The sequence below is a fragment of the Pyrus communis genome, chromosome 11, assembly GCF_041283825.1.
Source record: "Pyrus communis isolate YQ-2024b chromosome 11, ASM4128382v1, whole genome shotgun sequence".
NCBI lineage: Eukaryota > Viridiplantae > Streptophyta > Magnoliopsida > Rosales > Rosaceae > Pyrus > Pyrus communis.
Genome location: NC_142575.1, coordinates 23,333,400 through 23,356,756, shown reverse-complemented (window position 1 = coordinate 23,356,756; position 23,357 = coordinate 23,333,400). Strand labels below are relative to the sequence as shown.

Genomic DNA, 23,357 nt, shown 5'->3' with positions numbered 1-23,357 from the left:
ATAAATGAAATTTTAAATAAAAAAAACCATAATTTGTGGGATTAAAAATATTAAAATATAAATATACTATTGTGTGTGTGTGTGTGTGTGTGTGTATAAACATGGGTACATTCATCAAAATTAACAAAAATTAATTGTATCAAAACATGGGTACATTCTTCAAAATCACAAAAAAAAAAAAAAAGGATATTAGGCTTAATAACATTAGTAAATTTCTTCGATTAAACTTGACATGGATACATTTTAAAATCAAAGAAAAAAAAAGTACCCATATAAGTTTAAAAATGGATTAGAATAAAATTGAATAGATTTTATATAAAAAAATTGTACATTTTATGTCACAACCCGTCCCGGAATTTTAATTCCGAGGACGTGAAGTTATGAAAATGCCCTTAAACGGGACTAAGGGGCGTAAAATATGTTGTAACTTGATGATTTGGGGATTGGGTAGGATCCCACCTCCCTCAAATCTCTCCCTCATTCCCGTGCCTTGTCTCTCTCTCTCCTCCCTCACAAATCTCTCATTCTCTGAGAGTTCTCTCTCTCTCCTTCGAACTCACACAGACCACCCACAAACCACCCCAAAACTATACCAACGAAGGATCTAAGACCACCATCGTACTCCTGAAGACCACACGAACACGATGGTACCAATTTCAGGTGAGTTTCACTTCGGAAAACATGGATTTCAATTTCACTGTGCGTGTGCACTGTTCATGCACACGTAAAACTTGATGTTTTCTGGGATTTTGAAGCTTGTAGGAAGCTTGGTGAGGTCCTAAGGAAGCTCGGAGTGCTTCGTTTGAAGGATTTGGACGTCGGGATCACGAACTGTAAGTCCGGCCGAATTTTCGTATTTTTGGAAAAGTTTGATTCCGTTGTTTTTAGGCCCTAAAACTAGTCCAACGTGGTAGATTATGATTAGGGCTTCATTTTGGTATAAATTACGTGAAAAATGGACGTAGGAACACGGAGAACGATAAGTTCAAAGTTTGGCCGGAGCTGTCGGGGCTTTTTCCGGCGAAACCACGGCGAGTTAGGGGTCGAGACAGGTATGGATGTGTTCGTCTCATCAATACCTTCATTTTGATATATAGTACGTTGAAAATGGTTAAGAAATGAAGAAGTTATGACACTTTGAAATTTACCCAGAAATTCCGGCAAAACACCATCTCCGGCGAAACCAGTCCGGCGACGCGAGGAAGAAGACGCGCGCGTGGGCAGCGCGTGAACAGTGCACGTGGGGGCGCGTGAGAGCTCCAAATTGAGTTCTGAAAATTGTCACGCGTTCGTGACGTCGTGTAGATCACCGTGGTATATTCATACACCCAAATTGAGCAACGTATGAGAAAGTTATGGACGAATGTTTGGTGTATGTGCGTTAAATAACGTCAATTTGGTTACTTTTTGTATAGGTGAAAATTATGCAGAGGAAGAATGTAACCAATCTAGGGGAGGCTCAGGGACCTACCAGACGTCGATGTGATCAGTGAGTGGGCAGTTATTTTTCAGTATATATATATACGTATGCTTGACGTATTTCCCAGAAAACGTATTTTAAAAGAAATACGAATTATATATCCTGTCATATATGCATCATATTTTAATATGTGCATTACCATAATTATGCATACTGTTGCATGGTGCTGAGGAGGCACAGGTAAGTGCCAGGTAAGCGGTATTCATGTGGTTATGCATTCCTGTTTATTATGCAATGGTAGTTTGAGAGGTTTAGAGAGCTCATAATCTGCACCCCCGGTGTTAGTGCTCCCGTCCAGGGCCAGGGCACAGCCTTCACGTGTATGTTCACCAGCACCGCATGCTCGTCTTGGATCCAAGTTAGGTGCAAGCCTGTCGTACAGACCACATTAGGTGGTTCCGACTTGTAGGTGACCCGCGATTTATCGCACAGCTTCACGTGATCGTAGCACTAGAGCATATATATATTACACCCAGCCTGTCGTACAGACCACGTTAGGTGGTTCCGACTTGTGTGCAGATTCAGATATTGAGTTGAGATTGGAGCTCTATCTGCAGCCGTACAGGTCACGTTAGGTGACTCCCGGCTGCCAGATTTTATGTTATTGATGTGAATTACGCTTGAGCACTTACATTTGATTATGAGTTTCCGTTGTGGCATATTCTCGAGCATGAATGGCATATTTATGAGCATGAATGATATATCTTTGAGCATGACTGGCATATCTATACATACGTATATATGTTATTTTCTGGGAAACTATACTTGTTTTACAGCGAGGGGTTAGTATATGCAAAAGAGAAAAGAAAGTTTTGAATACGTTCGTTTTGCTGACCCACTCAATTTTGTTTTGCGCCCCTCCAGGTTCAAGAAATGCAAAGGTGTGGTGACTACGAGGAAATTCAACGGTGTTCTGACAGAATGGCCAAAAATTAGGACTCACCTTTGGGTGTTTTATCTTAGAAATTATATCTTTAAAGCTTCCGTACTGTGTAAATGGTTACGTCACTCTCACGTGACGGCCAGCATGCCCTCCTTCGGGACGGGGTGTGTCAGTTGGTATCAGAGCCTAAGTTTCAATCTTGGACATCTTGAGAAGTTCTAGTGAATTCTGTCAGAACTACACCGCCTCGTAGCAAACCACGTAGTTAGAGGAACTTAGTCTCCCTGATTTAGCTGTTAGGGGAAACTATTATTTTGGTGATTCAGTATATTATCAAAAAGGGACATTTTAAGATGGGTTATGAGTTGAATTTGAATCACCTTATGAAATGATGAACCTGAGGGAGCAAAGTGATGGATTAACCAATTGGAAAAGATGTTTTGGATTATGCAAGTCAAAGGAATCTTCCTTTTGACAGAAGGGTTGAGACGATTACCTGGTTTGAGTTATGAACTTGTATCCTGGTGGAAACAGGAGTATAATTCGTTGTCACCGGAGGAAACAGCCGGTTGAGAATTGTTTAAGGACTTGTTTAAAGAAAAGAATTATTCCTTCGGCATCTTATGATGGTAGAAAGCAAGAGTTTGCAAATGTGAGACAAGGAAAGCTGACGATCAATGAGTATTATAGAAAGTTTACGGACTTGCCTTATTACCATCCGGATGTTGTTGATAATCCGGCAAAGATGTCTCGTCATTTTAGGCTGGGTAATAAGAAGAAGTAGCGTTCTTTGGCGACCACTACCTACTGTACTTATTACAAGGAGTTTTACGAGATTTTATTAAGAATTAAGGACTATGAGATTATGTCCAGCAATAATGATGAAGAAGAATAAAGGAGTGAGAATCAGAGGAATGATGACAAGGGTAAAGGCCAGTCATCTCGAAAATCTCGAAAGATTCGGAACTTCAAAAGAAGTGAAGCTAATTCTAGTTCTTTTGGCAAAGGTTTTAATGTCATTGACCAGAGGCGAAGTGATAGATGTATTGGTAATCCCAGATCTCAGAGACAAGGTGATTTTAGTAAAGGAAATGTACCTTTGTGCTGTAGGTACAATAATGGACACCTTTGAGAATGTAGGCGAGAAAGCATTGGACGCTTTACAAGTGGATGGATGGGATATAGAACTGCAAATTATGTCCAAAGCCAACAGAAGCCCTAGCAGTCTTCTTTGCCACAACTGGCGCCGATCCAGCATGTTCCTGGATCTATTAATTATGGTCAGTTAGGCCGTGGTGTACATGAAAGAAGTATTTACACTAATAGAGGTTGTGGGAGACAACAACAAGCCCAGGGATGTGTTAACTACACATCACTGCAAGATACTCAGAATTATTTGGATTTGATTAGGGGTACGATAATTATTCTTAATGACTTAGCTAAAGTCTATTTGTTATTAATGTAGAAATTTTACGTTATTATTGTTATTGCCTAGAAAGTAGTAATTAAACGCGGTTGAGACGTGTGTATGTATTTCCTAATGAGTGGCAAAATAGTAATATTACACCCTCGAGAGTTGTTGCTTACTTATCGAGACAACGATGATTTATCAGTATTGCGGGCTGCAGACCGTAATATTAATAACTTATTCGTGGATTCGTTAAGCAAGTAAACCGGTAGGTTATCCTATGTTAGTATCGTACTTATTTAGAGTGCTCAGTAATAATAGAGTATATATTGTTGCCAGCTACTTTTGTTTCACTAGATTGTGGATTTCGATGTTATTCTAGAGCATTCTATTATGATACTTGGCATGACATACATTCATATTGTCTAGCATTTTTGAGATATATTACGTATATGAGTATATACTTTATTTCCGGGAAACCAATTATTTTTCCATCGGTCTGGATGACTAGAGATTACTTTTGTAAGTATGCAAAGTGGAGTGAGGCAGGCCGTTAATTATGCTGTGAGAGCAAAGAGATTATTATCAAAAGGCTGCCAAGGATACTTATCTCATGTGGTGCTAAAAGATGTCACTTCTAGTAGTGTGGAAGAAGTGGGAGTAGTCAAACATTTACCTGACGTTTTCCCTGAGAATTTACCTGGATTGCCGCCAGTCAAAGATGTAAAGTTCACTATTGATTTATCTCCAGGTACAAACCTTATATTATAGAATGTTGCCTTTTGAACTAAGAGAATTGGAAATTGGTTGATAAAGGTTTTATTCAACCTAGTACATTACTTTGGGGGAACCCCAGTTTATTGGTGAGAAAGAAAATGGACGTTAAGGCTGTGCTTTGATTATAAGCAGTTGAATCGAGTAACAATTGAAAACCGTTATTCGTAATCTCACATTGATGGTTGTTTGATCAGCTTCTAGGTGGTTGTATATTTTCTAAGTTTGATTTGAGGTCTGGATATTATTAGTTGAAGATTATCGGTGAGGATGCCCTTATGATAACTTTCAGGACTCGTTAAGGTCATTTCAAGTTTGGTGATGTCATTCGGAGTGACGAATGCATCTACTACTTTATGAATTTGATGAATGAAGTATTCCAATGATATCTAGACCGATTTGTTGTTGTTGCTATTGAAAAGATTGATAAGACTAGAGCAAAGTATGCTAAACATCTTAAATCGGTATTGCAAAGATCAAGGGAATGTCGATTGTATGCTAAGTTTAGCAAATGCCAATGTTGGATGAATCAAGTAGCATTTTTGAGATATGTTATATCTGCTTCAGGTATTCAAGTGAATTCATAAAAGGTAGCAGAAATTGAGAATTTAGAACAACCACGAATCGTGATTGGGATTTGGAGTTATCCTAGCTTAACAAGCTATCATGGACGGTTCGTGAAAGATTTTTCAGTCATTGCTTTGTCATTGACGAGATTGTTGAGAAAAGAGGTTATGTATGAGTGGGAAGGAAATTGTGAGCAAAGGATTCAACAACTGAAGCATTTCCTCACTCATGCACGTAATTTAGTATTCCCAGAGAATAGTGGTAATCATAAATTTTTAGTGATGTTTCTTGAATGGTATGGGATGCATGTTGATGCAAATGTTAGGGTGATTACATACGTTTCACGACGAAAGGAACCTCATGAAATGAATTACCCTACTGGTGATTTGGAAATCATGATTACCATTCTTGCTGTGAAGTTATGAAGACATTATTTGTGGTAAGAATGCAAGATTTTTACGAATCCAATAAGTCTCCAATATCCATTACTTGGAAGGATTTTGATATAAGGCAGCGAAGGTGGATTGAATTGTTTAATGAACATGATTGTACGACCAGGGTGATTGTAGAATTGTTCTAGCTGATGCACTTGGTGAAAAGACGGTGGTAAAAATTAATGTCTGGCACGCTTGCCAAGATTGTCTTCTTGTGGATTGGAAATCAACTGAAGTAAAGTTGAGAATGAAAGATTGAGAAGAAGTTGTAATTTCTAATTTTCAAGTTAAGTCTTTTTAGTAAGGTCGTACTCAAGACTCAAATGGTTAACAAAGAAAATTAAGAATTAACCAAGGTAAAGAAAGAAAGGAAAAAGAAAGATTGCTGAGTTCGAGAATAGGATGGTTATGATTGAACTTGAAGTGTTAGTTGATCAATGTACCAAGTTAGTACATTTACTCCAATGTTGAGTAATAACCACGGTGCAACAATACTTATATGTTTTATGGAGAAGAGATTTAGGTTACGGAACTGCTGAGTTTCTTAAGTATGTTGGTTGCACAGTTTCCAAAGTAACGCCATAAGGACCATGAAATGTGTCGATTTTTGTTGATTTGTGGAAGAAATACTTCTGGATAGAGAAGATTCGATCACGAAAGAGTTTTGGTAGGCCCTGAAACTATGGATAAGTCTTCTCAAAGTATTCAGGTGATTAAGTTTAACCTGAGAGTAGCCAGGAATGGCAAAAGAGATTAATAGTTGAACATGTCACTAATCGAGTGTTTAACGTAGATGATCTTATAATTTTGAAGTTTTCACTTTAGAAAAGTATGATTCGGCTGGAAAAGGAAATCAAATTAAGTCCTAAGTACATCGGACTTTATGTGATCATCGAAGAGTAAGTGAAGTTGCTTGAATTACTTCCAGAGTTATTGTAAGAGCATGATGTGTTTCATGATTCAACATTCTTAGAAATTTCATCACGAAAAGAAATAGTGAGATTTGGAAAGGAGACAAAATAAGACTTAAACACATCAGACCGTTTTTGACCACTAAAGGAATCGATGAAGTTGCATACAAGTGGTGATGTCTTCAGAATTGGCTAAGGTGCATAATGCATTATATTTCGATGCGTTGTCACTAGGTGGCAGATTCGTCACATGGAGTTCCGGTGCAACTGTTGAGAATTAATCTGGATTAAACTGGTTGAGGAACCAAGGACGACTTTGGATTGGAAAAAGAATGTATTGAGAGAGATTTATCCGAAGCTATTGTATGAGTTTAGATGATTAAGTTGGTTGTTGGAATTTCGGGGACGAAATTCTATAAGGAGGGAAGGTTGTCACAACCCGTCTCGGAATTTTAATTCCGAGGACGTGAAGTTATGAAAATGCCCTTAAACGAGACTAAGGGGCGTAAAATATGTTGTAACTTGATGATTTGGGGATTGGGTAGGATCCCACCTCCCTCAAATCTCTCCCTCATTCCCGTGCCTTGTCTCTCTCTCTCCTCCCTCACAAATCTCTCATTCTCTGAGAGTTCTCTCTCTCTCCTTCGAACTCACACAGACCACCCACAAACCACCCCAAAACTATACCAACGAAGGATCTAAGACCACCATCGTACTCCTGAAGACCACACGAACACGATGGTACCAATTTCAGGTGAGTTTCACTTCGGAAAACATGGATTTCAATTTCACTGTGCGTGTGCACTGTTCATGCACACGTAAAACTTGATGTTTTCTGGGATTTTGAAGCTTGTAGGAAGCTTGGTGAGGTCCTAAGGAAGCTCGGAGTGCTTCGTTTGAAGGATTTGGACGTCGGGATCACGAACTGTAAGTCCGGCCGAATTTTCGTATTTTTGGAAAAGTTTGATTCCGTTGTTTTTAGGCCCTAAAACTAGTCCAACGTGGTAGATTATGATTAGGGCTTCATTTTGGTATAAATTACGTGAAAAATGGACGTAGGAACACGGAGAACGATAAGTTCAAAGTTTGGCCGGAGCTGTCGGGGCTTTTTCCGGCGAAACCACGGCGAGTTAGGGGTCGAGACAGGTATGGATGTGTTCGTCTCGTCAATACCTTCATTTTGATATATAGTACGTTGAAAATGGTTAAGAAATGAAGAAGTTATGACACTTTGAAATTTACCCAGAAATTCCGGCAAAACACCATCTCCGGCGAAACCAGTCCGGCGACGCGAGGAAGAAGACGCGCGCGTGGGCAGCGCGTGAACAGTGCGCGTGGGGGCGCGTGAGAGCTCCAAATTGAGTTCTGAAAATTGTCACGCGTTCGTGACGTCGTGTAGATCACCGTGGTATATTCATACACCCAAATTGAGCAACGTATGAGAAAGTTATGGACGAATGTTTGGTGTATGTGCGTTAAATAACGTCAATTTGGTTACTTTTTGTATAGGTGAAAATTATGCAGAGGAAGAATGTAACCAATCTAGGGGAGGCTCAGGGACCTACCAGACGTCGATGTGATCAGTGAGTGGGCAGTTATTTTTCAGTATATATATATACGTATGCTTGACGTATTTCCCAGAAAACGTATTTTAAAAGAAATACGAATTATATATCCTGTCATATATGCATCATATTTTAATATGTGCATTACCATAATTATGCATACTGTTGCATGGTGCTGAGGAGGCACAGGTAAGTGCCAGGTAAGCGGTATTCATGTGGTTATGCATTCCTGTTTATTATGCAATGGTAGTTTGAGAGGTTTAGAGAGCTCATAATCTGCACCCCCGGTGTTAGTGCTCCCGTCCAGGGCCAGGGCACAGCCTTCACGTGTATGTTCACCAGCACCGCATGCTCGTCTTGGATCCAAGTTAGGTGCAAGCCTGTCGTACAGACCACATTAGGTGGTTCCGACTTGTAGGTGACCCGCGATTTATCGCACAGCTTCACGTGATCGTAGCACTAGAGCATATATATATTACACCCAGCCTGTCGTACAGACCACGTTAGGTGGTTCCGACTTGTGTGCAGATTCAGATATTGAGTTGAGATTGGAGCTCTATCTGCAGCCGTACAGGTCACGTTAGGTGACTCCCGGCTGCCAGATTTTATGTTATTGATGTGAATTACGCTTGAGCACTTACATTTGATTATGAGTTTCCGTTGTGGCATATTCTCGAGCATGAATGGCATATTTATGAGCATGAATGATATATCTTTGAGCATGACTGGCATATCTATACATACGTATATATGTTATTTTCTGGGAAACTATACTTGTTTTACAGCGAGGGGTTAGTATATGCAAAAGAGAAAAGAAAGTTTTGAATACGTTCGTTTTGCTGACCCACTCAATTTTGTTTTGCGCCCCTCCAGGTTCAAGAAATGCAAAGGTGTGGTGACTACGAGGAAATTCAACGGTGTTCTGACAGAATGGCCAAAAATTAGGACTCACCTTTGGGTGTTTTATCTTAGAAATTATATCTTTAAAGCTTCCGTACTGTGTAAATGGTTACGTCACTCTCACGTGACGGCCAGCATGCCCTCCTTCGGGACGGGGTGTGTCATTTTACATATAACAAATTGGTATATTTAAGAATGAGTACATTTTAAGATTACAAATAAAAAAAAATATATGGGTACAAATACAAATAAACTTTAAAAAATATGGGTACAAAAAGAAATTAATATATGGGTACAAATTAAAATTGAAAAGAAAATTGGTACAAATTAAAAAAAAATTACAAATTAAAAATTAAAAATGGGTACAAACTAAAACTAAAATATATGATAAAAAATTTAGTCATAAATGTAAGTATACTAATTGTAACATTTTAAACATTAAATGAATATATTTAGAAATAAAAAAAATATTTTATTATTGAAATAATTAATGATGTTATTAATACCCAAAGACCTTGATCAAAAATTGAAAATGAATAGAATTTTAATCAATGGAATAATAAAAGGAAAGATAAGAACCTAATTTCTCCGAATATTATATTAGTAAAGATTCCTAAGGAGTCTTGTCGTAATTTTATCTTGTTAAAATACCAAGGCATGCACGATTTGTGTGACATCCCACACAGTCCAGGGGAGTGATCCTTAAATGTATATTCCCATCCCTACCTAGCACGAGGCCTTTTGGGAGCTCACTGGCTTAGGGTTCCGTAGGAACTCCGAAGTTAAGCGAGAAGGGGGCTAGAGCAATCCCATGGTGGGTGACCCACTGGGAAGTTGCTCGTGAGTTCCCAAAAACAAAACCGTGAGGGAATGGTAAGCCCAAAACGGACAATATCGTGCTACAGTAGTGGAGCGGGCTCGGGAAGTGATCCGCCCCGGGCCAGGATGTGACAATTTGGTATCAGAGCCTAACCCTAGCCGTGGTGTGCCGACGAGGACGTCGGGCCCCTAAGGGGGTGGATTGTGACATCCCACACCGTCCAGGGGAGTGATCCTTAAATGTATATTCCCATCCCTACCTAGCACGAGGCCTTTTGGGAGCTCACTGGCTTCGGGTTCCGTAGGAACTTTGAAGTTAAGCGAGAAGGGGGCAAGAGCAATCCCATGATAGGTGACCCACTGGGAAGTTGCTCGTGAGTTCCCAAAAACAAAACCGTGAGGGAATGGTAAGCCCAAAGCGAACAATATCGTACTACAGTAGTGGAGCGGGCCCGGGAAGTGATCCGCCCCGGGCCGGGATGTGACAATTTGACAGTGAAATTCACATGCATAACAATTAGGGTTTTTATCATAAATGATCATTAAAATTAACCTATCTAATCAAGGTGGTTATTGAAATTAAAAATCCATTAATGTAATTTTTGAATATAGATACTGAAAACCAATGTCGTCCTTCATTTTAATTTCCATCAAAACTTATGTTAATAGCTGTTGTGACACATTTGTAGATATCCCCGGCTTCCAGCTAGTTCTCGCCGAACCACATTGTTGGGTCTCGGCAGACCACATCCACCACTGCAAGGTCTAATTCCTCCCTTCGTCTGCAACTCAGCTGCTGTCATGACGAGCCCAATCCATCCAAACCATCTTCCCAGTCCATCTCTACACACCCAGAACAACTTCCCATGTTTCAGGACGAACCAGCGCCGCCGCCACGTCTTGTTGTACTCGTCGCTTGCGTTTTGTAATTTCATACCAACTTGTTTGATTTCGTACTTTTTCTTCACAGTGATGAAAACCCAATTGAGTTTTGTGATCAAGTTTTTGTTTTCTGGTGTTCCAGAAAGAATCATGGAGGGCAATTCTGACTCTGGCTTACTAGAGCCTCCACGTCGTCCATGGCGATTTGAGCACTTTGCCTTCAAAGTTTATTCATACTTTTATTAAGTATAACATAAGATTTTGTGGTATTTACTAGTGTAAATATTTTAAATTGAAGATTGAATTCAATCATTGTATTCATATAAGGTCAAGGAGTGTAATTGTAAAAAATCATCAAAATCGGAGTTAAAATAATCGTTAAATTGTGATTTTTCATTTTATAACCGTCGAAAAGTTTTGTCCCGTTACTTGATATCTGAATGTTTGTTTTTTGCAATTTTTGGCGTATGCGATCTCGAAGTATATACAAACATGTTTGAGAGTTAGATCGTTGAAACTAGTTTCGTAGAATGTGTATCTCATCAAAACAATAGATTCACTAACACTTAAGAGTTTATTCATACTTTTATTAAGTATAACATAAGATTTTGTGGTATCCACTAGTGTAAATATTTTAAATTGAAGATCGAATTCAATCATTGTATTCATATAGGGTCAAGGAGTGTAGCTGTAAAAAATCATCAAAATCGGAGTTAAAATAACCGTTAAATCGTGATTTTTCGTTTTACAACCGTCCAAAAGTTTTGTCATGTTACTTGATCTCTGAATGTTTGTTTTTTGCAATTTTTGGCGTATACGATCTCGAAGTATATACAAACATATTTGACGGTTGGATCGTTGAAACTAGTTTCGTAGAATGCGTATCTCAACAAAACAATAGATTCACTAACACTTAAGAGTTTATTCATACTTTTATTAAGTATAACATAAGATTTTGTGGTATCCACTAGTGTAAATATTTTAAATTGAAGATCAAATTCAATCATTGTATTCTTATAGGGTCAAGGAGTGTAGCTGTAAAAAATCATCAAAATCAGAGTTAAAATAACCGTTAAATCGTAATTTATCGTTTTATAACCCTCAAAAAGTTTTGTCCCGTTACTTGATCTCTGAATTTTTGTTTTTTGCAATTTTTGGCGTATGCAATCTCGAAGTATAAACAAACATGTGTGATGGTTGGATCGTTGAAACTAGTTTTGTAGAATGGGTATCTCATCAAAATAATAGATTCACTAACATTTAAGAGTTTATTCATACTTTTATTAAGTATAACATAAGATTTGTGGTATCCACTAGTGTAAATATTTTAAATTGAAGATCGAATTCAATCATTGTATTCATATAGGGTCAAGGAGTGTAGCTGTAAAAAATCATCAAAATCGGAATTAAAATAACTGTTAAATCGTGATTTTTCTTTTTATAACCGTCAAAAAGTTTTGTCTCGTTACTTGATCTTTGAATGTTTGTTTTTTGCAATTTTTGTTGTATGCGATCTGGAAGTATATACAAACATGTTTGACGGTTGGATCGTTGAAACTAGTTTCGTAGAATGAGTATCCCATCAAAACAATAGATTCACTAACACTTAAGAGTTTATTTATACTTTCATTAAGTATAACATAAGATTTTGTGGTATCCACTAGTGTCAATATTTTAAATTGAAGATTGAATTCAATCGTTGCATTCATATAGAGTTAAGGATTGTAGCTATAAAAAAATCATCAAAATCGGAGTTAAAATAACTGTTAAATCGTGATTTTTCGTTTATAACCGTCAAAAGGTTTTGTCCTGTTACTTGACCTCTAAATGTTTGTTTTTTTCAATTTTTGGCATATGTGATCTCGAAGCATATACAAACAAGTTTCACAGTTGAATCATTAAAATTAGTTTCGTAGGATGTGTATCCATTCCCATCAAATTAGTAGATTCACTAACACTTAGAGTTTAACATTCATTAAGTATAACATAAGATTTTGTGGTATCCGCTATTGTAAATATTTTAAATTAAAGATCGAATTCATTCATTGTATTCATATAGGATTAAGGAGTGTAGCTATAAAAAATAATCAAAATCGAAGTTAAAATAACTGTTAAATTGTGAATTTTCGTTTTATAACCATCGAAAAGTTTTGTTCAGCTACTTGATCTTCGAATGTTTGTTTTTTGCGATTTTTTGCTGATGCGATCTCGAAGCATATACAAACAAGTTTGACGGTTGGATCATTGAAATTAGTTTCGTATAATTTGTATCCCATCAAGTTCAATGATGTGTGTGTGTGTGTGTGTATATATATGTTTATTATGTTGATTTAAATCTATTTATTTTGTACGTATAATTGACCGGTACATTGAGTAGTACATCAGTGTCATTATAAAAATAGTGGGATATGTGTGATAAAAAGTTAATAACTTCAAAAATAAAATTTCTCACTACTTCTAATAAACACATGATGTAATTTGTGTTCCCGTTACAATGAAAAATTTCTCCAAAAAAAAAAAGGAAAGAGAGAGGTAAATGACATACATGTGTCAGGAATACAGTTGTCGGATCATATCCTAACAATAACAATTAACAAGTGCACACTTGAGATGAGAGAACCACAGTGGAAAAACCCACCCTACTACTAGTAGCAAGCAAAATAACACTAGGTCCCATCTTTCCCTCTCTGTTTTTGTTTCCTTTTCTTATAATCTTCATTTTTCCCTCCCTTTTTCTTCAAAGGGTGGAATGGTGGATGCATATTAATTAATAATTATTATAGTTTTTAGAGGTATAAAATTTAATTTAAAATTTAATATATATATATATATATATAATTATTATAGTTAATATTTTGGGGGTATAATTATTATAGTTAATTTAATATATATATATATATATTAAAATTATTAAATTAATATTCTGCTTATCATGTATCGTGTTACCCATGTGTTTACCCGAACCAACCCGTTATCTTAACAAGTGCTTATTGGGTTACCCGATAATGACTCGATTCGTTATCGTGTCGACCTGAACACCTGTTAATTTCGTGTCGTGTCATGTCGGGTTATCAGGTCGTGTCAGGAATTGCCAGGCTTAGGTATTTAGGTATATTCATGTGAGTTTTCTGATATATTTGAAAGTTTATAAAAAATGACATTTATGAATTTGGGTGTTACATTTTGGTTATTAATGATAAATACTCCATGAAACCTTTTCTTTTATGCTTATTCTCTTTTTATTTATTTGTTATTATTTTCATAATTGAAAATTAATTATTTTTTAATCTATGCGGGACCACATGTGTGCCACATGAGTGGGGCAATAGAAGTTTTGGCAGAAATTTAACAGGAGGACGACATTGATTTGCAGCATCTATATCAAGGGACTACATTGATTGATTTTCAATTTCAGGGACCATCTTGATTTGGTGAGTCAATTTTAGGAACTATTTCTGATAAAAACCCTAACAATTATTCACAACCACCAAGCACCCTTGAACCAATAGGTAAACCAACTTGTTAGACTAAATTTGCAAATCAAGTGATGTATCACTAATACAAATAAGTACGTTAATCAACACTTAAATAATAATCCAATTATCAACAATCATATCATATAATTTACAAAATTTGGTCTAATAGTTAGTCTCTTGAGCATTACCTTATTTATACCTCTTCCATTGAAATATTCATTGAATAAGTTTATTTGAGGGACACTTTGTGGGGCTCAATCTACAACGAATTTTGGTGACTTGATTGTTGAATGTTTATTTTTAATTCATGGATATTTGAATGAATTTCAATAAAATATTAATAATTTACGTCGCATACCAATATAATGTTTAATGACTAAATTAATGACAATTATATTTCCTTGCTGAAACCACTAAGCGTCCAAATTAGCACCTTTACTGAGGAATCATTTCCTCGCTAAATAGCTTATATGTTATAGTAGTCTGTAGCGAGACCAACACGCTTAGGGGGCGTTTGTTTGCCCTCACTAACTTGGACTGGACTAGCTATTAGTCCAATACTGTGTTTGTTCCATGCTGGGACTAACATTAATGAGACTAAAGGGGACTAGCATGGACAAAACCCTTCACTAAGAGGTCTTAGTGAGACCCCCCCAATAACCATGGGACTAGCTAAGACTATCCTCTATTTCTCGTCCTTGTCATGCTCAACGACCACTCCCGACAGACTCCTCGTCATCGCCGGTCACCTAGATCAATCATTAATTTCCCGACTCTCTTTCAGATCCATTTCACAACCAACTTTCATATAAAATATACCAAATTGAAGCTGGGAGTGACAAGATTACGATTTTACTTGAATCGAGGCCAAAATGTGGTCGGAAAATGGCTTGGAAGTCTCGGCCTGTTTGGGCTTCTTCAAATCCATGACAAATTCGAGCAAGCAAAGCTAAGATCTCGGTTCAGGGATGGTGATGAATTTTTTGGCATGCTAACTTCATCCAATTTAATGAGGGTTGGCCAAAAAACACATCGGGAAACCTGCAACTCATCGGGAAAATTGGAGCCGTGAGGTTCCGTTCGAACAACGCATAGCTAGAGAGGGAGGGAGGACAGAGAAATAGAGACTGGAATCAATAAGGAGTTTGACCAGGAATGAGAAAGAGACATGAATTGAGAGGTCTGAGAAGAAAAGATGGAGAAAAAGATAAGATCATAATAAAATATTAATAATTTATATATTAAATAAAATAATATTAGAATTTATTATTATCCAGCTTCTTAGTCCAATACTGCACCAAACGCTTCACTAAATTAGTCCAGTTTAGTCTAGTCTAAGCCAGTCCAGCTTAGTCCTTGAAGCTAATCCAGTCCGAGACAGTCCTGCTTAGCACCTTTACTGAGGAATCATTTCCTCGCTAAATAGCTTATATGTTATAGTAGTCTGTAGCGAGACCAACACGCTTATGGACTTGCCATTTCAAATATTCTAAACTAAGATTTTTCATTTATAAGTAAAGAAGAGTATTAATAGACCGTAATACTAAATTGGTTACAAACTTGTCATTTTTAACAAATGATTGGATTAAACATTTCGCATAATTTTCTATTTTCAACATGGCAACTTTGGATTTGTTCCATCCAATTTGGTTATAAGTCGACAAACTTAGCACACCTTGGTTCACCCCTCGTCCAAGTTAAATATAAAAGTAAAGAAGTTGGTTGGATCAAACTTGAGAGAACTATCAACTCTTATTAATTGAGTAACTCAGTCTGGAATATGGATAGTAATTAAAACGTACGACACGCATCCCTTTATTTAGAAGGAGCTCATAAAGACAAAAGTCTTCCGAGAACTAAACTGGTAGAAAGGAAGAAGAAAATTAAACAGTAAAGCACTACCTCACTAGCCCATGCAAACTATTTGCACTTATTTAATTGCTTCTCTTCAACAGCCTAACCTCTTTATTCCACAAATTCAGTAGTACTATGAGCCTGAGGGAATGCTTATGAAAGTCCCGATGGATCCACGGTCCAGCATATTACAATTATCATGTCAGTAGTGAACAATTATTCTGGAGTTTGTGAGAGAGGAGACAAAGAAGGGAATATCATAGAGAAAGACAGAGAAAGATACATTACCTTGATATCAACCACTCGGCTGTATAATTTAACATTCTTCTACGAATTCACGGATGAGATTTGAATTGTCAAAGAAGGAGGTCCAGCACTGGGTTATTGCTTGCTCTAGTTCCTCCACTTCATGCTTGTACAGGAGACGGATACTGCTATCCTCGACATGCAAGACTGGGCAACTATGATAGTCTCTGGCTTCTACATATGTCCTTGAACTCTGCTAGTAAAACGCGGGGTGTGTAAGTCATCCAAATAAATGCGCGGAGATGCAACCACTTGAATTTCTTTTAGTTGTATAACAAATGGGAATAGGGTGCAAGCAATACTCCTCAGTATTTAAGTGACACATAAGTTCGAAAGTCATTTCTGAACCCAATTTTTCAAAGGGTAGCAGTTGGAAGCGCATGGACTGAAAAAGCAGCACAAATAACAAGTCCCCTCCAATTATCATCATCATACAGCTTCTGAGGTAGTATCATTCCTACCCTGGATGACTTACTACTTTGGTCTTAAAACCACTCTAGAATTTGCTTCTGAGGGAAACAAAAGTTGTATTCTAGGGAAGGATCGAAATGCTTCAAAACAGATATTGTATGTCCTTTAAGACTAATAATGGCCTCCTTCCAAAGTTGAAGCAACACCACAATACTTTTTTTCCACTCAGCTAAATTATAGCTTCCATCGAGTTGATTCTCAGCCATGATGTGTAACTGTCTATCCAATGATTCTGAATATCTTTCTGCATCATGCTCTTGGATGGAATCCCTATTTTCCAAAAGACGGCGTTTGGAATGGACAATTACGTGATCAAGTGGTTCCATAAGAACTTGCTTTGGTTCGAGATAGCTCATGTAGTGGTCCAATCTTGAATTGAAATCTTGTCCGCGTACTCTGCTTCAGGACCTGTGTTCAGATGCAGATCTTGCCAGACCAATTTTGAAACTTCCCAGATTTCTCTGCATTAATATTCCATATAAATTTGTTAGATTAAAAGAATTAACTTTGTCATGCATGATAACAAATTGTCAGCATATGAAATTAAGTATGGGGCTTTTATATTTAAACATCACTCTTATCTGCGTTCACCCATCACTTTTCTTTATTAAAACTTTTTAACTGCATAAGACTTCTTGAGCTCACTTGCCCGAAGTCACACAGAGTTCTTGTGCAAACAATTAAAATTGTGGTATTTAATTCTACGATCCTCATTGACACTTCAAAAAGTAAATATAGGAAAAAAAAAAAGAAAAAAAAAAAGAGAAATGATAAACACACCTCATTTTTAGCCTCTTACACTCATCCGTTTAATCCTTGTCATTAATTCCATTTGATTTATTATTTCCAATGTTTGTAAATAAAACAGGGTGTTTGAGAAACCAAAAATAGTGTGTAAAAATCACTTGCCAAAAAATATTTCCCTTTCTTCGCACTTCTCTCTCGTACCCAATCCCTTTTCTCTCTCATCCTCTCCCCAGTCCCCAAGTTCCATCTTCCCGATTTTCTCGAGAACACAATCTCAGATTGCAATTCACATATAACACTTCACTAAAACTCCCGAGGAATTCTAAAATCGAAAAAAATCGAGAAAAAAAGAACTCACAACATTATGCATGACATGGAGCTAGAAGAACACCCAAACTCATACTCATGTCTGCTGAATGCAATCCAAACCCAAATCAGCCCCAACCGTTTCCTCTCATGCTTTTTAGGCCCCAAACTCCTACCTATGGAAATGGACAAATGCGCCGAATGATATGAGGAGGAAAAGGTCTTTTTCTTTGTTTCTCTCTTTCTCTCTCTCTGGTTAAAAGTGGTGTGGGTGTGGGTGTGGATGTGATAGTATTAAATAGGAGCAATTTTGGGAGAAAAGACGAAAATATGAAATTAAAGCGTGGGGTGAACTAAGATAAGAGTGGTGTTTAAATAAAAAAATTCTTAAGAATAAACCTGGATTGAGGTATTAGTGCATCACGTTGAACCGTTAAAGCTTCACGAAGTGGACTTTCCACCTTGTTTTCAACATATGTTCGTGCCTGTACATAAAGTAGAGGGAGTGGTTGTAAGCCATTAAAGATACTGCATGCATAGAACCACATATATATTACAACATGCATACGTAAAGGAAGTATGCTTACCTGAAGAAGAACTCACCATTGCTGCAGAAAATGAAAAGGAGATCTTCTACACTCAACAACCAAAAGTTCCAGCTTAGAATAGGGTTACACTAAAAAAGGCATAGATGTTGTGAGTGCAGGGACCTCCTAATATATATAGCCAATCACCCTTAATATCAAGCTTATCAACTGATACCCAGGATATTCCATATAATTAGGGTTTCTATATAGTCCTACTTGGTATTGAACTCTTGTCAAAACATAATAAGGTTACTTAAATATAATTGCATGTTAGGACTCTTAATCTTATAGCCAAATCAGAACGTGATTTTCTCAACGTGATAACTCATAAACTGAGTTACAAGTTTGTCAAGAACAAGAAGTCATTCTCCATGACACTCACAAACTTACATTCTCCCACTTGAGTGTCCAAGAAGAATGACATTACATTAGTTAAGATTAAGGTGATCACTGAGTCCCCAAAAGTTGCAATTAAACCTTTAACAACCTGTCACTTATAGCATCGATGCTGTATGTAATTCCTCTTACATGTGCATTTTATTGGCCCAAGTATCTAAGTCATGAGCATTGAATTAAGCCTCATGCAAAAGCATGGCTCATAGTATTTCAATAAGATAATATGAGAACAAAACATTATGAAAACATCCAATTAAGCAAAATGAAACATAATAGAAAACAACAAATGGGTGTACTACTCCCACTCATTAACAGAATTAAATCCTCACATTCCCATATTGTAGACTTGTTTCTTGAACACTCCCATTGGTAAGCCCTTAGTTATTGGATCAGTTGTCATAGAATTAGTCCCTATATGAACTAGGTTGATTAACCCTTTTCTGACTTCATCTCTCACACGCAAATACTTTATGTTCATTAGTCTACAAGTGATGGACCCTTGTTGTTTTGGAGAAGAAAATTGCAGCCTTATTGTCACAATAAATAGTTATAGGTATTTCAATTGAATCTACAACCTTCAATCCCATGATAAAATTTCCCAACCAGATTGCTTGTTTGGTTGCAGTGTAACAACCAATAAATTCAACCGTCATAGTTGAGGAAGCAATCACTTTTTGCTTGGAACTCTTCCACAAGACTGCACCATCAACAAGAAGAAAAACATATCCACTTGTAGATTTTCTATCATCAACATAGCCAGCTAAGTCTGAATCAGAATAAGCCACCATTTCCAAATTCTCAAGTTGATATACCACTGCAACATTTCTTGTTCTTTTTAAGTACCTCAGTACTTTCTTTGCTGCAGCCCAGTGAGAATTCCCAGTATTAGACTGAAAATGCCCTAGAACACTAACTACAAACCCCAAATCAGGCCTTGTGCACACTTTAGCATACATGATACTACCAACAAGTGAAGCATAAGGCTTATCTTTCCATTCTTCTCAAGATCATTTTTAAGGCATTGAGCTTGTCACCCTTTGCAATGGGAAGCTCGCCGCTTGTACATTTTTCCATGTTGAATCTCTTCATGATTCTGTCAATATAGGTCTTTTGGGACAATCTTAGCATTCTCTTGGATCTATCTCGCTCAATTTCAATGCTAAGAACAAAATGCGCCTCACCAAGGTCTTTCATATAAAACTTTTAGTTATGTGCAAGAGAGTTAAGTCTAAGCTAGCTAACAAAATATCGTCCACATATAATACCAAAAATATGAATTTCGTGCCATTGACCTTGAGATATATACAGTCATCAATCTTGTTTTCTTCAAAACCAAAAACAAAAACAACTTGGTAAAATCTGATGTACCACTGCCTAGATGATTGTTTTAACCCATTTATTAAGTTTACAGACCATAGACTTATTCCCTTTCTCCACAAAACTTGGTGGCTAAACCATTACTATTTCTTCGAGCAAATCATCGTTAAGGAAAGCTGACTTAACATCCATTTGATGTAATTCCAAGTTGAAATGGGCTATTAAAGCCATAATCACCCTCAAGGAGTCTTTGGATGAAACTGGTGAGAAGGTTTCTTTATAATCAATGCCTTCTCTTTGTGTGAAACACTTAGCTATGAGTCTAGCTTTATGTCTTTCAACCTTCTCCATTGCATTTCTTTTGGTTTTGAACACCCACTTGCAGCCATTGGGTTTGGCATTACATGGAAGTGGCAGCAATGCCCAAACTTTGTTTTTTTTTCCATAGCTGCAAGCTTTTCAATCATTGCAGCATGACATAAATTTGCTATCAGGCTGTTGACAGCTTGATTAAAAGTGAAAGGATCATCATCATCTCTAATATTGTATTCATTATCTTGCAAATACACAAAATCACGTAGGATCATAGGTTTTCTTTGCCTGTTTGACTGTTTAATAAGCAGCTGCACCTATTGAAAAGGCTGAGCAACAACAGGCTCAGGGACTTGTTGTTCAAGGTTGTAATCATGAACTAGTGATTGCACTGCTTCTGGAATAAATGTAGTATTCACTGGCTGAGCATCTTGGAGAACAATGGGGAGAGAAAATGAATTTTCTTAATTCACAAGCAACAATGCATCAATTGTTGTAGGATGCTGATCAAGATTGTTTCCAATTTATTCAAAATATGAGCTGCTGTGTTGCACTATTCCTTCTTCCAGATCTTCAATGAATTTTGCATTGTTGGTCTCTTGAATTCTAGTGTGAGAATCAGGACAATAGAATTTAAAACCCTTAGATTTGTCAGCATATCTAATAAACTTGCAACTCACAGTTCTCAGATCTAACTCTCTCTCTTGAGGGTTGTAAAAACATGCCTCAGCCCTACATCCCCAGACATGGAAATGATTGAAACCTTTCCTCCTACCAGTCCAAGCTTCAAAAGGTATAGCTTTGACAGACTTGCTTGGAACCCTATGAGTGTATAGTTGGTTGTTTTGAGTGCTTCTCCCCACAGAATAATTGGAAGTTTAGACCTCGAAAACATGGATCGAATCATGTCCTTCAAGGTCCTATTTTTTCTTTCTGCCACTCCATTTTGATGTGGAGTCCCTGGAGTAGTATACTGAGCAACAATCCTGATGCTTCAAGGTAAGATGCAAAGGCTCCCTTATGTTGTCTAGTCTCCGTAAACTTACCAAAATACTCACCAGCCCTATCAGGTCTCACTATTTTAATGTTGTTTTCAACTTCAATTTTGTATAATTTAAAACAATCAAGAACAGAAGACTTTTCAGATATAAGAAACACATAACAATATCTCAAAAAATCGTCAATGAATGTGACAAAATACGAATTACCACAAATTGTTTTATTTGGGAAGGGGCCACACACATCTGTGTTTATTATTTCTAAAAGTTGGTTGCTTCTTGTGGATCCTAATTTTCGGTATTGGTCATTTTTCCTTTGAAACAATTGATACAAGTTTGGAGTCTTTCAAAATCAAGATTTGCTATGAGATTTTGTTTTGTTAAAATCACAAGTCTTTCCTTGGATATGTGGCCGAGTCTTTTATGCCAAAGTGAAGGGGAATTTTCATTTTTAAATAGTCTTTTGGAACCAATATGACATACTGTAAAGCATTCATGTAAATAATCACATTGTAATTGCCACAAATCAACATTAAGGAAGGCATAACCAAGCAAAGTATCCAATTTATTCGAATGAAAAAGTCTAACACTTTCATTGTCTCCAATAAAAGTATAACTTGATTTAACTAACTTAGAAGTTGAAATCAAATTCCTTCTCATAGAAGGTACATCGAGTACTGGACTTAAAAACAAAATGAAACCAGAAGAAAGCTTTAAAGAAACACATCCAATGGACTCGACTGCTACTTTGCTCCCATTTCCAACAAAAACATTGTCAACTTCATTATTTCTCTCCTTTAGTTTTGAGAAGCCCTGCATGGTATTTGTAATGTGAGTTGAGCAACCATTATCAAACCACCAACTAAAAGGAGGAACATAAATTAAATTTGACTTGAAACAAACATAAACATTGATTTCATTACCTTTTTTAACAAGCCAATTTTTTAAACCAGTGCAATCTTTCCTTGGATGACCAACTTGTTTATAGAAATAACAAGGCTTTGGTGCTTCAGGAGTGACTTTAAACTTTTGTGATCGTTCAAGGGGGTTAGCATTTTTTAAAAGAAGAAAATTTTGATTTTTTCTTCTGCTTACCAGCAGCCACAGATGACTGATCAATTGCAACATGTTTGCCCTTTGCAATGTGAACAAGATTCACAACCTCCACTTTATTTGGTATGAGAGTTGGGTTACTTTTTTCGGTGCTTATCTAGTGGGTAATCATACAGTACATACACACAACCTGAGTATGTATACATCTATGGCCATAGGACATAGTTGAGAAGCAGTGAGATATTATTACATACCCCCAGCTTCACTGGCGAAACCACTATCGGACAGTTTCACTAGCCACGCCTAGTGTTGACGTGTTATGTTATATTTCTTCTCTGGTGTAACTAAGAGTCGTACAACTTCGCCTTCAAGTGATGAGACTTACCATATTTCTTCATTAGCGTAACCCAGTGTCGTACAACTTCACCTTTGGGTGATGCTTATGCCTTCAGGTGACTATGATACCCCTAGTTGAGTAAATTATTGATTTTATTTACGAGATTCTCTTTGGATTTGCCTTCGGGCATTTCGATATCACTTTTAGAGATGATTTTATTGTTTACGAACATTTTTGGCATGTTAGAGTTTTTAGAAAAACCTATTATGTAGTACTTTATATGTTTTCAAAACAAGGGATTAGTATGTTCAGAAATAAAACGGTTTCTTACCATTACTACTAGTATAAACTATGGTCCACTCATCTTTTATTTTTGCGTCCCCTTCAGGATCTAGTGACAAGGAATATGACCCATGCTTTGAGGCATTTCCTTACTAGTGAACTTGCGTTCTTCCGCTTGCATATGGCTTCTTTATGAATAAATTTAACTTAATGTCATTCATTTCACTAGTACTCTCGTTTAATGGTATGCTCTGGACATATACGTGCATCTTTTCCTTCAAATTGTGACTAT

At 37.0% G+C, this 23,357-nt stretch overlaps 2 long non-coding RNA genes across 2 annotated transcripts; both read left to right on the top strand.

Annotated features, from left to right (window-relative positions):
- Positions 1–495: 495 nt before the first annotated feature.
- On the top strand, positions 496–1,238 carry LOC148693113 (uncharacterized). Its single transcript, XR_015953025.1, has 3 exons — positions 496–660; positions 756–1,052; positions 1,153–1,238. It is a non-coding gene; the product is annotated as an uncharacterized LOC148693113 (long non-coding RNA).
- A 5,808-nt stretch (positions 1,239–7,046) lies between these two features.
- LOC148693112 (uncharacterized) lies at positions 7,047–8,570 on the top strand. The gene is made up of 4 exons (XR_015953756.1): positions 7,047–7,211; positions 7,307–7,603; positions 7,704–7,865; positions 7,967–8,570. It is a non-coding gene; the product is annotated as an uncharacterized LOC148693112 (long non-coding RNA).
- The last annotated feature ends 14,787 nt before the right edge of the window (positions 8,571–23,357 follow it).